This window comes from Lissotriton helveticus, chromosome 8, assembly GCF_964261635.1.
Source record: "Lissotriton helveticus chromosome 8, aLisHel1.1, whole genome shotgun sequence".
NCBI classification, from domain to species: domain Eukaryota; kingdom Metazoa; phylum Chordata; class Amphibia; order Caudata; family Salamandridae; genus Lissotriton; species Lissotriton helveticus.
The window spans coordinates 1,634,636,753-1,634,649,602 of record NC_136069.1 but is presented as its reverse complement, the minus strand read 5'-3'; positions in this window follow the sequence as shown (position 1 = coordinate 1,634,649,602).

The following is a 12,850-nucleotide window of genomic DNA, read 5'->3' as shown; positions in this document are numbered from 1 at the left end:
ATTTCATAGGCCTGCCACTGCAGCCTGTAGTGCAGTGTCAAAACTACCATATTTACTTGGCTAAATAAACCTTTTATAAGGCCTAAACCTTCCTTGTCAATACTTATAAGTCACCCCTAAGGTAGACCCTAAAGGATTGCAAGGCAGGGTGCCTGGTATTTCAAAATAAGGATATTTATATTTGATGTTTTACACGTCTAGCAGTGAAACCCTCCAAGGTAAGTTTTCACTGCATCCAGACTAGCACTCCCATACACTTTAAGTTTTAACTTCAGTTTGTGAACAGTAAGAGAAATACTTTTTATTACTATTTTGAATATGCCACTTGTAGAAAGTTTGCATTTTTCTGCCTAAACCAAATGTGCCTTTTTGCCTTGGGAGTGGGGGGAGTTGTTGCTCTGCTGTGCAAGATACCCTAGAAGGTTGTATTCAGCCCTTTCTTAAGCTTTGAAGGTTAACCCGAGGGCTGTACCCAGCCCCCCCCTGGTTACAGAAGATGCCTGACCAGTCACTGGCAAATGCAGCTCACACATGGGCATGCCTGCCCTATGTTTCAGTAGCCAAGCTGGAGCCAGACCCAGGGTATAGGGAAGAACTGTCTAGATCCTGCTAAGGGTCAGACAAGGGGGTGTGCCTTACCTACAGGCTGGCACTGTGAATAAAAGTGGTACTATCAGAACCTCCCATAAAAACACTACTGAACCTATGGAGACTCAGAAGAAGGTCTGCCCTGTCTGAAGCTTGAAGGAAGACTGCCTTGAACCCAGGACCCCAAATGTGATTCCAAGGGTCAGTTGGCTCACCTCCTGTTTGACCTACAGGGACACAACAAGCTTGCAGAGGCCTTCCCTGCAACTGTCCAGCAAACCAGCACCAACTGGACGTGCCTGTACCTGCTACTGGCCTCTGCTGGAGTGATCCCCAACCTTCAAGAGGTGGCCCCCCAGAACATGGACTGATTACTGGTGTTAGAGTGTATTCCTCCAACTTTAAAACTGCAAATACCGGGCTCCCGTTGAACAACCAGAGGCTCTGAGGTCTTTGCATGATAGAGAACTATCGTCGGTCTCCTTGTGAATGGGAGCAGACGTCACCAAAGCTAATGTAGGAACTAATGCTGCCGACAAGACCTTCCAGATACAGACCCCAGGCTTTGCCACCTGACCTCTCCTTGTCAACTGCGAATGCTCATTGTTTCTTGCCAATGCAAATTTCCAATGGTCCATCCTTTCTTCATGCAGACAATGACTGCACAGTGGTCCCCTGCCAACGTGCAGTTCTAACCGAGCCCTGGACTCTCAGCAACCATCCGACGATTGACCACTTCTCTGGATCCAGCTTGCAGCCCCACTGCCGACAAACTAGGACAATGAGAGACACTCTCTCGAAAGCAGGGCTAAGTTAGAGGGAAAATGTGCCACTGGGATGACCTGACAACTGTATCCGACCCACCCTTCATTGCTGTCAAGCTTTAACTTTTGACTTTGACAGACTCCAGCTTGACCAGAACCCCGTAATTGGTGCTCTGTGCTTTTTGGGGGTATTTCTACTGAAAACTTTGAGAATTCCTATCTCCGGTTTTGCATATTAGAATTTTGTTGTTTTGGTGTCATCCTATTTATTACAATTTATTTTTCTAAAGTGATTTGGGATGTTCTTTGTGTTGTTTTTTTTTCATTCCTGTTTGTATTCTGCATAACTACTTTATATATTGCTCTAAGATACGCCTGAATGCTTTTGTGCCAAGCTACCAGAAGGTTAATCACAGGTTTATTTATTGACTTTCATCGTTTACCCTAAAAGGATTGTGATTATTACTTGAGTGGGTCTCACAACCCTCTCAACTAACAACTAAATTTCTTACACACCTATGTATACATGTCCACTGGCTGTATGTTTATATATGTGTGCAACAGGCTGTTGTAGAGCACCATTTGTCATATAGGGTTTTTGTGTATTATTGTGCAGATTCAACAGAGGCTGATGTTAAAATGCAGAACATTCTGGCTCAGAGATGTTTTGGGATAGTCATGTGATTGACTAAGAGAGATAGAGTGGGGTGCTTCTCATGTTTTGCAAGAAAGTATCAGTAAGGAGCATATTCCCTTCTCCTTCTGAAACCACAATAGAGTTAATGAGAGCATAGAAGCACACAAAGTGCCCAAACAAGCTAATTCACCAAGACAGTCAAGAAATGTGGCACCATGACATACCACAAATTTCTTTTGGACTCCTCAAAGAGGACCTAAGGACAAATAACCCACTAGTATTGCTCTGCGGCATCTGAAAACCCAATATTTCTCATTGGATGATTGTCAGCCAGTATCACTGTCCCCTCTTTCTGAATGTGTTGTTCATGTGTTTCAGTCACCAGTATCTCTGATGGGCTCACCATAATCCATCCTCCTGTGTTTGATTTATTCTGCTTTTCACTTTGTTTGTTTTTTAAGCACCCCCACAAGTTCTCTTTGTTGTGATAAATAGAAGCTCCCAGTCCACGCCATTGTGCATAAAATGAATCTTTCGTTGTAATACTTTATTCGATAGATGTATCATAAAAGTGCAAACATACAAAATACTTAAGAAGGTTTGTCGAGTATTACAGTTTCTTCTAAAAACATGTCATCATTACAAACAGTTTAAGAGATGAGGGGGGGTCTCAACATAATTAAAATTCATTCTTGGGAAGGATCTGTACAGGCATTGGATAACAGCTTTGACCGAATAATCCAGGCGCTCGCCAAGTACTTGGCAACCCCACAAACAATGTACATAGAGGTAGTGTTGGTTAAAATAATGCGGAGAGATGATCTATGGTCCCTAACTCCTAACTCCCTACACACTGGTTTCAACCATTTTACTCTAGCCTGCTTGTAAGTTTTACATGCAAACAGAAAGTGGCCAAGTGATTCTTCCAGACATGGGCAACCTGGGCATTTTAAATCATGTTCCCTCCTGACCTTCCACCCTTTCATGAATCTTTTGAGGGGAAGGATACCATATCTTAATTTCAGGAACAAAGTTCTATCTCGAGCAGTCTGGATGAAGTCCTGAAATGGCTCTAACTTTCCAAGGGGCTTGTGTTCAAGAAATTTGTTCGTTAAGGGACCCCAGTTTGGTTTGTGCAGGGCCTTAGCCTCTACCCAATCCCAATATAGTTTTTTAACAGTTTGTTTGGGTGGAGGGGATTGTGAGGCCCAGGATCCGTCCAAACCTATAGATACCACAAGCTTCTTTAAATTGTTGAGCCACTTTATTTTATTGGAGACATTCAAACTAATTAGCTTGTCCAACCCTAAAGCATATTTTGCTAGTTTAGGGGTCCTTCTGAGGTGCACCCAGAATAGCAAGGGACGGAGTTGAACTATTTCGGAGATCGATCTTTTGCCCATGTCGAGAAATAGTGGTTTCAGAGGGGTCGAGGGAGGAAGCGAGACTATGTCTCTCATGAACTTATTCTCAGCCACTACCAATGCCTTTGTGTTCTCAGCGCCCCATAATTCAGAGCCGTAAACTGCCGAAGCTAAAGCTTTTCCCTCATAAACTGCCAGGCAGGGGCTATTGGTCTACTGATTGAAAGGCGCTGATTCTTTAGTATTGCTCCAGAGACCCTTTTGAGATTTAAAACCATTTTGGACAAATGGGAGTCCCAGTTCATGTTGCTACAGAGCTTAACCCCAAGGTAGTCGAATTCGTCCACTACCTCTAGAGGGGACCCATTCAAGGAGAGATAAGCCTTCCTGCGGTTTCTTTTGGCAGACAGTACCATCAGCTTCGTTTTCGCAGTGTTGACCGTTAGCCCACGGTCTTTACAGAAAACACTGAAGCGATCAAGCAATTGTTGCAGGCCCTTAGGGGTTTTAGACATCAGGAGGGTATCATCCGCAAAGAGGAGTGTGGGGGTTTTTTCCCCGGCAAGGACAGGGGCATCCGCGGGGTCCTCCCTCAAATGGTCCACCACCCCATTTATAAAGAGGGAGAACAGAGTCGGAGCCATCACACATCCCTGCCGCACCCCTCTATTGACTGGTACCCTCCCTGTCAGTTGACCCTGATTCCCCCACCGAATCCTTGCATAATTGTCTTCACGGAGTTTAATAATAAACTGCAACAGATATAGGGAAACCCATGTCCAGGAGGACCTCCCAAAGTTTAGCACGTGGGATGACGTCAAAAGCTGTTTTCAAGTCTATGAAAGCCAGGTACAGACTACCCTTGGTAATAGACACTGACTTCCAAAAGTCTGCACAGAACCGAAAAACCTGGTCCATAGCACCTATATTGCGCCTAAACCCCGCCTGGAAGTGGGTCAAGATGTCCTCTTCCATTAACCATATCTCTGTCCGGTTTATGATGACCCTGCCAACTACTTTTTGAATGGTGTCAATTAGACCTATTGGTCTGTAGTTGGCAGGGTCCTCTCTGTCATCTTTCTTGTATATGGTGATAACCTCCGCACCCTTCCAGGATTCAGGTACAGGGTGGCCGGACTGGATTAGATTCATTAAACAGGCTATAAGGTCTGCCCATAGTTTGGGGTCATGCAGTAGCAGGTCCCCCGGCAGGCCATCTGGGCCAGCCGCCTTCCCTGGAAGTAATTTTAAAATAGCGTCCTGGACTTCTCGAGGGGAGAAAGACTCTTCCTTGATGCCTAGCTCTATGCTGGGCTCACTCTCGATTACCATAACTGGGGATTTTGGGTGACCTTCGGCACTGACCTCGCAATACAAACTTAAAAAATGGGAGTACCATTGGTGTTCATTAATGTGATTTAAGATCTGCTCTGCCCCCCTTCTGTCAAGAGCATTGATCAGTTTCCAAAAAATGATAGAATTGTTCCCACAGGCTGCAGCCTTAAGCTGCTGCCAGTGCTCCTCCTCCCAATCCTTCTTAGCTGATGTTATGCTTCTGTGGTACTCTTTTCTGGCTAGTCTCTGCTGTGGGATCCTTACTTTTTATGGCTAGTGTAATAGCTTTCCTCTTATTCCTACAGTTTACCGTGTACCAGGGGTTACCCTTAATAGGTTTTTGGTGTGCCGTAGACGTCCCCTGTAGTTGCAAAGCTGAGAGTTTCAGCCAATACTAGCTCTTTAGTACTATTAAGTTTCCCCTCTTCGCACCTAACCACGTTCCACTTTAACTTCCGGTTACAATTGGAGGGGAAAACCTCTTTAGTGATCAACTCTGGATTTCCACTTTTGCTGATCCCATTTGCCCAGTGGATTACCATACATAATGGGTTATGATCACTATCTGTTGATTGCCTAACCTTCATGTCAACTAGGCTGACCCATGACTGAGTATCCAGAAGGATGTAGTCGATTCGGGATGGGCAGCCTAACCTGTTAAAGGTCATTGCCCCATCACGATCAGAAACAGTTCGCCCATTCAGAGCCCGTAGATTGTGATCTAGAACCAGAGCATTCAGCTGGATTGATCTGGCCGTCCATTTCTTGATAGGAGCAAGGACTAAGGGTGGTATGGTCTGCCTCCAATCCTCTGAGTTAAAACCTAATATCTCTTCATCGTCCAGGGGTTCAAAGGTGCCATTAAAGCCCCCCCCCCACTAATATTTTAGATCTTAGAGGAAGAGCTGATAACTTCCTATCTAGCAACTCTAATGTGGGCGAAATTAGGCCACCCTGTAGGCCTCTTGCATAAACACAAAAGAGTAGTTCAAAGATAGTACCCCCGGATAAGTTCTTTAAGGAAATGTGCAAAATGTCATTGGAATCGGTATTGTGGAAGGTGACAACACAATTCAGATTTATCTTTACCCAAATGTGCAGGCCACCAGAAGGGCGAACTTTCCCCACCGTAACTGCAGGAATAAAATAGGTTGAGTACCCATTTTTATATTGTGGCGTCAGGCACCAAGTTTCTTGGAACATGCATATATGGAAGGTGTTTATAAAATCATTCCAATCAGGGTTAACAAGATTTTTTTTTAAATCCTGCTATGTTCCAGGACAGAATATTAATGGAGGTGGGGGCTACAGATAATTCCTTCATTGTGTCTGAGGTACTGGGTTCCTTTTCTCCTCTACCAGGACTAGTGGTTCCCAAACTAACTAGGCCATCCCTACCAGTTTTGTTTCGTACCCCGGGGGGAACAGGCACCACTCTCTTACCAATTTGTCCATAAGACTGGGTTAGGAGTCAGTCCACCCCTTCCAATCCACTGTAACGATTATAACAGGGGAATAGAGGATAGTTGAGCTGTGGACCAAGCCATTCCCCGTTAAACTGGTTGCCACCTGGGATGGGCCTCCCTACTCTTCTTCGTACTAGGTTCCAACCTTCCTCGTCATTCCCACCCCAATTGGTAAAATTCTGGTCTTTCAAGGGCTCAGATCTCATCCTCCCCCTCCCACAGATGGAAGTCCTCAGCCAACTCTACCTATTGTCATGATGTTCCGTAGACATATAGAAATATGACAGGGGTTTAACCATAATCGTGGTGTTGTTGTTACATGGGGGACCAGAGCAAATATGCTTCACCAATCGCGGGTCCTCAAATGTAACGACAACACAATCTCCCTGTAAGCTTTTCTTATTCTCACCTACCCATGGAGCTCTCTCCACCATGAGCATTTTATTGTTAATTTTGGGAGGTGGAGGAAAATTTCTGTCTAACCAGTGACATACTTTGTTTTTGAGTGCCCAGAAAGGTTCAGAAGTGGCAGGGGCAAGCTCAGGGACACCTGTCAAAACTATCACATAGGGGCAGGCGTCTGGTGGTAGACTGATGTTCCGGTGTAACTTCGGCTTCTCGGGATGGGGTAAAGAGGGTTTGGGGACTGAAGTGATAGAGTCAGTTACACTCTGAGGATTAATGGGTGCATTAGTAGATGGCTGATTTATACAAGCTTTATTACCCCTGGGGATAGGAATTTTGGGAGGGCGGGTCTTGGGGGTGGGGTTATCCCCTACAGATTGCTTCTTAGATAGGGAGACTACGAGCAGGAGCCGGTACTTTAGAAGCCCTTTGGGCGTGGTTAGTTTCCTTGGATTGTAGTTCCAGGAGGAGAGCCTGGAGCTGATGTTCTATGCCCTGCAGTCTAGTTTTCAGGGGCAAAAGTAGAGATTTGATAAGGTCAGATAGGGAGCTCAAAAGTGAAGCATTCTTATCCTCTAAATCCTCTGAGGATTAATCACAACTACTGTCGTCAAGAATGCTAACCAGACTACTGTTAGAGACTGTATCATCTGGAATGCCCATTGGTAAGGGGTGGGATACATATTGAGCCTTGTCTCTCCCTGTGTTGTGACACAGTTGATCCCTCCCCTCCTCAATAGTGCTACTAGCGCCTGCCAAATCATCGTTACATCCCAACATCTCTTGAGAGACTAAGTTGACAGTATTGACCTTGTGGGTTGTTCGTTTTAGTTTGGGAATTGCACCTTCCAAAATACCCCTTTGGGTGTGGATGTTCTCATGGTGAACTACAGCTGGTATGGATATTAGATTGTTGACCAATGGAGCGAGGTTGGGGTAGTCAAGGGTATAGGGTCAAAGAGAGTTAGATGGGTACTAGTAGGGGTGTGAGACCTGGCATCGGTCTGCATAGGATGGGGATCAGAATTACTTAGGGCTTTGATTGGGGTACGCGCAGAGGCTATGTTACCTAATGACGACCTATTAGCTTGAGCAAGGTCCTGCGAGATCCTTCTTTCCATAAGGACTATTCCCTGGTCAATTAGAGAATTGGTGCGAAGAATAAAATTGTCCAGAGTGCCTGTTAGTTTTTTAGTTTTTGCACCTGCCGCAGCCTGGCTGCGGGTCTCACGGGTAGACATAGCCTTTAACAAAAATAGCAGATGGCACTAAAATATAAGATCGGATTACTACCAAGATGAGAGACAATTAACAGTACCTGACGTTAATAGATTCCACAAGTATAATGCAGACTTATATGAACGATGAGGAACTAGTTAATAAAAAGGTACCAGTGCTAGGGTCAATAGCGATATGCTTACAATACAGCACAATAGAAAGTAGGCCAGGGATCCAGGCCCAGTCCAGTCTCTACAGGCCTCGTAGGTCCACAGAGGGCCCGCCCTTTGTCCGGGCTTAGTCCCGGGCTACGTCCCGCGCGCGCGTCCCGCGATCGCGCATTAGTTCCACCTTATATACAAGAGAGGACGGAAGGGGAGGAGTTACGGGAAGAGGCGGCAGGTGCGCGAGATGTAGAAAGCGCACTGCCTGGTGGGCCTCGCAGTCCCGGTCTCCTACAGTCCAGCAGAGTTCAGGCTCAACGGCCACAGTTCCAGGTTCCCAATAAAAACAGGTCTTCTCCAACGCGGTGATATCCAGCAGGACAGCAAAATCCGACTACGAGCGGCAAATTCTCCTACTGTGGCCACTCATTTCACTCCTTGTGTGCTCATGAGGAGCTGAGCTCGTCATGACGCACGGTGGCCGTGTGCTGATGACGAGCTGAGCTCGTCATGACACGCGCAGCGCTCACACGCAGGGCTAATTCCCCCGCGGTGCTGAGCATTCTGAAAAACAGGCGTGGTCATGACGAGCTCAGCTCATCATCAGAACAGCGCCACCGTGCAGCGTGATGAGCCGAGCTCGTCACAAGCACCGTGGCGCTGCGCGCGCCCCCCTGCCCCCCAGTGCCTTGGGGTAATTAGCCCCGCAGCAAAAGGGTTAAATACTCAATCATGCCCAAATCACTCCGTATATTGAGTCCCTTATTCAAAATCACCCCTTCTCCCAGTGAAAATCCAATGTAACTCACTCACCCAAAAGCTAAATGAAGTAGGCACTCCCTAACTACCTCAATTATTTGCTGAAACAGACAGCAACCTCACACACTCACCCACTCACTCACTGATCCACTTATCCCTCCACTCACAGCAGCACAGACGGCCCCATTATGATAGAGCGCCTTCTCAACAATGCACATTTTAATCAAAGATGTTGTGGAAAGCGCTCTGCGAGAACTTGCTGCTTTCCTACTTGCTCATTTCTCTTACTATGCATTTGTCTGTGTTTTATTTTAAATGGGCTGTGTTGAGTGTAAGTAGCCTTTGGGATGCAGCCTTCAGGCTCGCTCATCCGTCGGTTACCTTACAGCGTGGTTTCAGCACTCTTTAGGGACCACTAAATACGATTTACAACAAAATTGTCTTTTATTGGAGTAATTTATCAAAAATGGCAGGCGAGGCCTGCAAAAGTCAGCAATCAGAAAGAAGTGTTTGATTCAGAGAGCCTTGCACATTTTAATATACACAAGAGCATAGTAGTTGCATAATGACAACAATTCTTCGGCAAAGCCAATAGGTCTTGCCTGTGCAAGAGCTATTGGCTTTGGCAATATGTTTTAGCCAAGTTGTACACCAGTGTGGCTCCTCTTCAGCATGGCTAAACATTGGTGGCGTGGCGTGGAGTGGGGTAGATTGGGTCAGAGTAGAATAAGGTAGATCTATTGAAGTAGTGTGGAGTGGGGAAGACTGTTGTACTGCGGAGTGCAGTAGATTGATTTAGAGTGGAGTGGTGTAGACTGTAGTCTTGTATATTGGGGTAGAAAGAGTTAGACTAGAATGGGGTAGAATGTTATAGTTTGTAGTGGTGTAGAGTAGGGTATATTGGAGTGGAGAAGAGTGGGGTAGATTAGAATGGAGTGATACAGCTTGTTGTGGGGAAGATTGGAGTGGTGTGAGGTAGATTGAAGTGGGGTGGGATGGGGTAGATTGGAGTGGATAGGGGTACATTGGAGAGGAGTGTGATAGAGTGGTGTGGGGTCATTTGGAGTGGGGTGCAGCGTATGTGGATGGATTTCGGTAGATAGGAGTAGATTTGGGTGGATTGCGGTAGATAGAAGTGCTGTAGATCTGGGTATATTGGGGTAGAGCAGAGTGAATGAATTGGACTGGAGTAGGAAAGATTGGAGTGGGGTAGATTGGATGAATTAGAGATGGGTAGATTGGAATGGAGTGGGGTAGGTTGGAGTGGAGTGGAGTGGGGTACTTGGAGTGTGGTAGATTGGGTGGATTAGAGTAGGGTACATTGGAGTGGAGTAGGGTAGACTTTGGTAGTTTGTAGTGGTGTAGTTTGAAGTGGAGTAGATTGGTGTTGAGTAAAGTAGGTTGAGGTGGAATAGATTGGGCTAGACTGGAGGAATGGGCATCTTTCTGCACAAAAACAATCCTGAGAGGCATATTTCTCTATGTGTGCTGCATGGATAGAGGAAGAAACGAGGCAATATGTATGGATATTTCTCCTCATTACCCCTCCCATGAGAAGGTGCAAGAAAAAATGCGCCTTTTGCTCTGTTTACTCAAAATGTATACAGTTGTGGAACACCAATGAATCTAAAAAAAAGCGTTTTATTAGCTTCACTCACTTATAGATTTCAATTTGAAAAACATATTTATGTCCGACCACCTTCAATATTTATCCAGCCGATACTGCTAAATACACCTCTGATCCACTCACAAGTAAATGAATCAAAAAAAGGTACGAAGCACAATACGCAAAGGTATTTTTGGCCCTTAACTGGGGGGGTTGCAAAATTCGCATAATTGGGTTTTTGCATAGTTATGCAAGATTTCTGAATAATGACCTGAAATTCATAACCATTATTTGGTGCTATATTTGAGCACAACATGCTTTTTTGCATTCATTTAGGCTGCAAGGATGCATTAGACGCAAAAGAAAGTTAAAAAAAAAAACTCCCACAAGCACCAAAAATAGCAACCAGTCACGTTCTGGTCATTTGAGTTGTTCCAGTTTGTTTGTTCTAATGCTGTGCTGCAAGTGGTGCATAGGGTAATTTTGTGAACAAACGTAATGCAAAATTACTAAAATTACACAATATTTTGCTGCGTAATGGAAATTACATCCGGGTCTAATATAAACAGGGCCGGACTGGCCATAGCGGGCACCGGGCAATCCCCAGTTGGGCCGCAAGAGTGGTGGCCGGTTTTGGGCCCCTGGGGGCCGTTTATGTTACAGGGGTGTTTTTGTAATCGGCCGAATACTGGCCTGTCAAAGAGCTCGGCGGCACCTCCTAACCCCCCCCCCCCCCCCCGCCCCCCCCCCCCCCCGAGTGGGGAGCGGAGGGCCGGCCGAGCACTTTGCCGGGCCGGTTATGGTTCCCCAGTCCGGCCCTGAATATAAACGTATGTTGAAGGTCAAAATTACTTTATTTACCTATGTCTGTAATTCATAACATGATTTCCTGGAGTTTCTCCTGGAACGAGTACAGGCAGCCTAACAGCTCTGCTGAGTAATGCTACTGGCAACATTAAGGTCAATTCTAGCTCTTCACATATCCTAGCCCTTTACCCTCCCTAAAACAATACCATGAAAGTACTAGGCTATTTCAGCTTTTTTTCTTTAGCAAATTGAAGTGAAAATTCTGCTCATACAATGCACCATTTGACACCAATTTTTCAAAGTTTTGCCAGGAGGAAACACTAGCTACAGGTATTGCATCCCACTCACTCACCCACACAGACACACTCACTACCCAGCAGCGACCCCCCCGCCCGACCCTAGGAACTTGCTTGGGGAGACTGGAGGACCAGTACAAGCAGGTGGTGGGAGTGAGTGACTTCTCTGAAGAAAACACTGGGTGCTGATTTTTTTTACAAATTGAGTTCTGCACTTAAGTATCAGCAAATTTGAGGTTACTGCAACTTGCAAATATGTCTGTGCACACAAGGCGCATTTGCAAGCATTTCTCAGGCAGACACTTTTTTTCCGCAGCCACGCGTGCCATTCCAATGCAAGCACAACCACGCTTGTCCTAACAACGCATATGTGTGGTTAAGTCAATGTCTGGCCTAGATGCTGGAATGGGTCAGTCCAGGATCGGGAAAGGACTGGGAGAGAACAGGGTGAGGTAAGTGAAGCAGGGGCCAGATCTTTAGGGGGTGGCAGTGGTTTTAAGGGGGGGGGTTAGTTTTTAGGGCTCAGGGGATCAGGGTAGTTTTTAGGGCTGACGGTTCGGGGTAGTTTTTAGGGCTTGGGGGGTCTGAGTCGTTTTTTGGGCTCAGGGTGAGTTCAAGGTATTTTTTAGGGCTCAGGGGGGAGGTGTACTTTTTAGGGCTCAAAGGGGTCGGGTAGTTTGTAGGGCTTCAGGGGGGCCAGGGTACTTGTTAGGGTTCTGAGGGGGGGTTGGGTTGTTTTTAGGGCTCAGAGGGGTCTGCATCGTTTTTAGGGCTCAGGGTGGGGTCAGGGTAATTTTTAGGGCTTGGGTGGGCAGTGTAATTTTTATGGCTCAAAGGGTAGGTCGTTTTTAGGGCTCAGGGTAATTTTGAGGGCTTGGGCGGGGCAGTGTAATTTTTATGGCTCAAAGGGGTCGGGCGTTTTTAGGGCTCAGAGTGGGGTCAGGGTCATTTTTAGGGCTTGGGCGGGGCAGTCTACTTTTTATGGCTCAAAGGGGTCGGTCGTTTTTAGGGCTTAGGAGGGGTCGGGGTAGTTCGTAGGGCTCAGGAGGTGTCGGGGAAGTTTTTAGGGCTCAGGGGGGGTCGAGTTAGTTTTATGGGCTCAGGATGTGGTCAGGGTACTTTTTAGGGCTCAGGGGTCGGGGTAGTTGTTAGGGCTAAGGGCAGGTGGCATAGGGTTTGATCTTTACCATACATCACTATACCAGTTAGGCCTTTACCAAGAAATTGCGTGGTAAAGGAATGCGTTGTTCAGACACATTAGTGGTTTAGGCAGCGTAGTAGAGGAATGTGTGGTTTAGCTATGCTTGCCTCTGTCCTACAACTGTGGATAATTGACAGGTGGGAAAGAGAGCCGTGAAGCATGGACAGGGTTTCCCAAAATGATTTGTCAGCACAGTTGACTGACAAGTCTGTCCATCCTGACTGGTGTCAACAGTCAAAC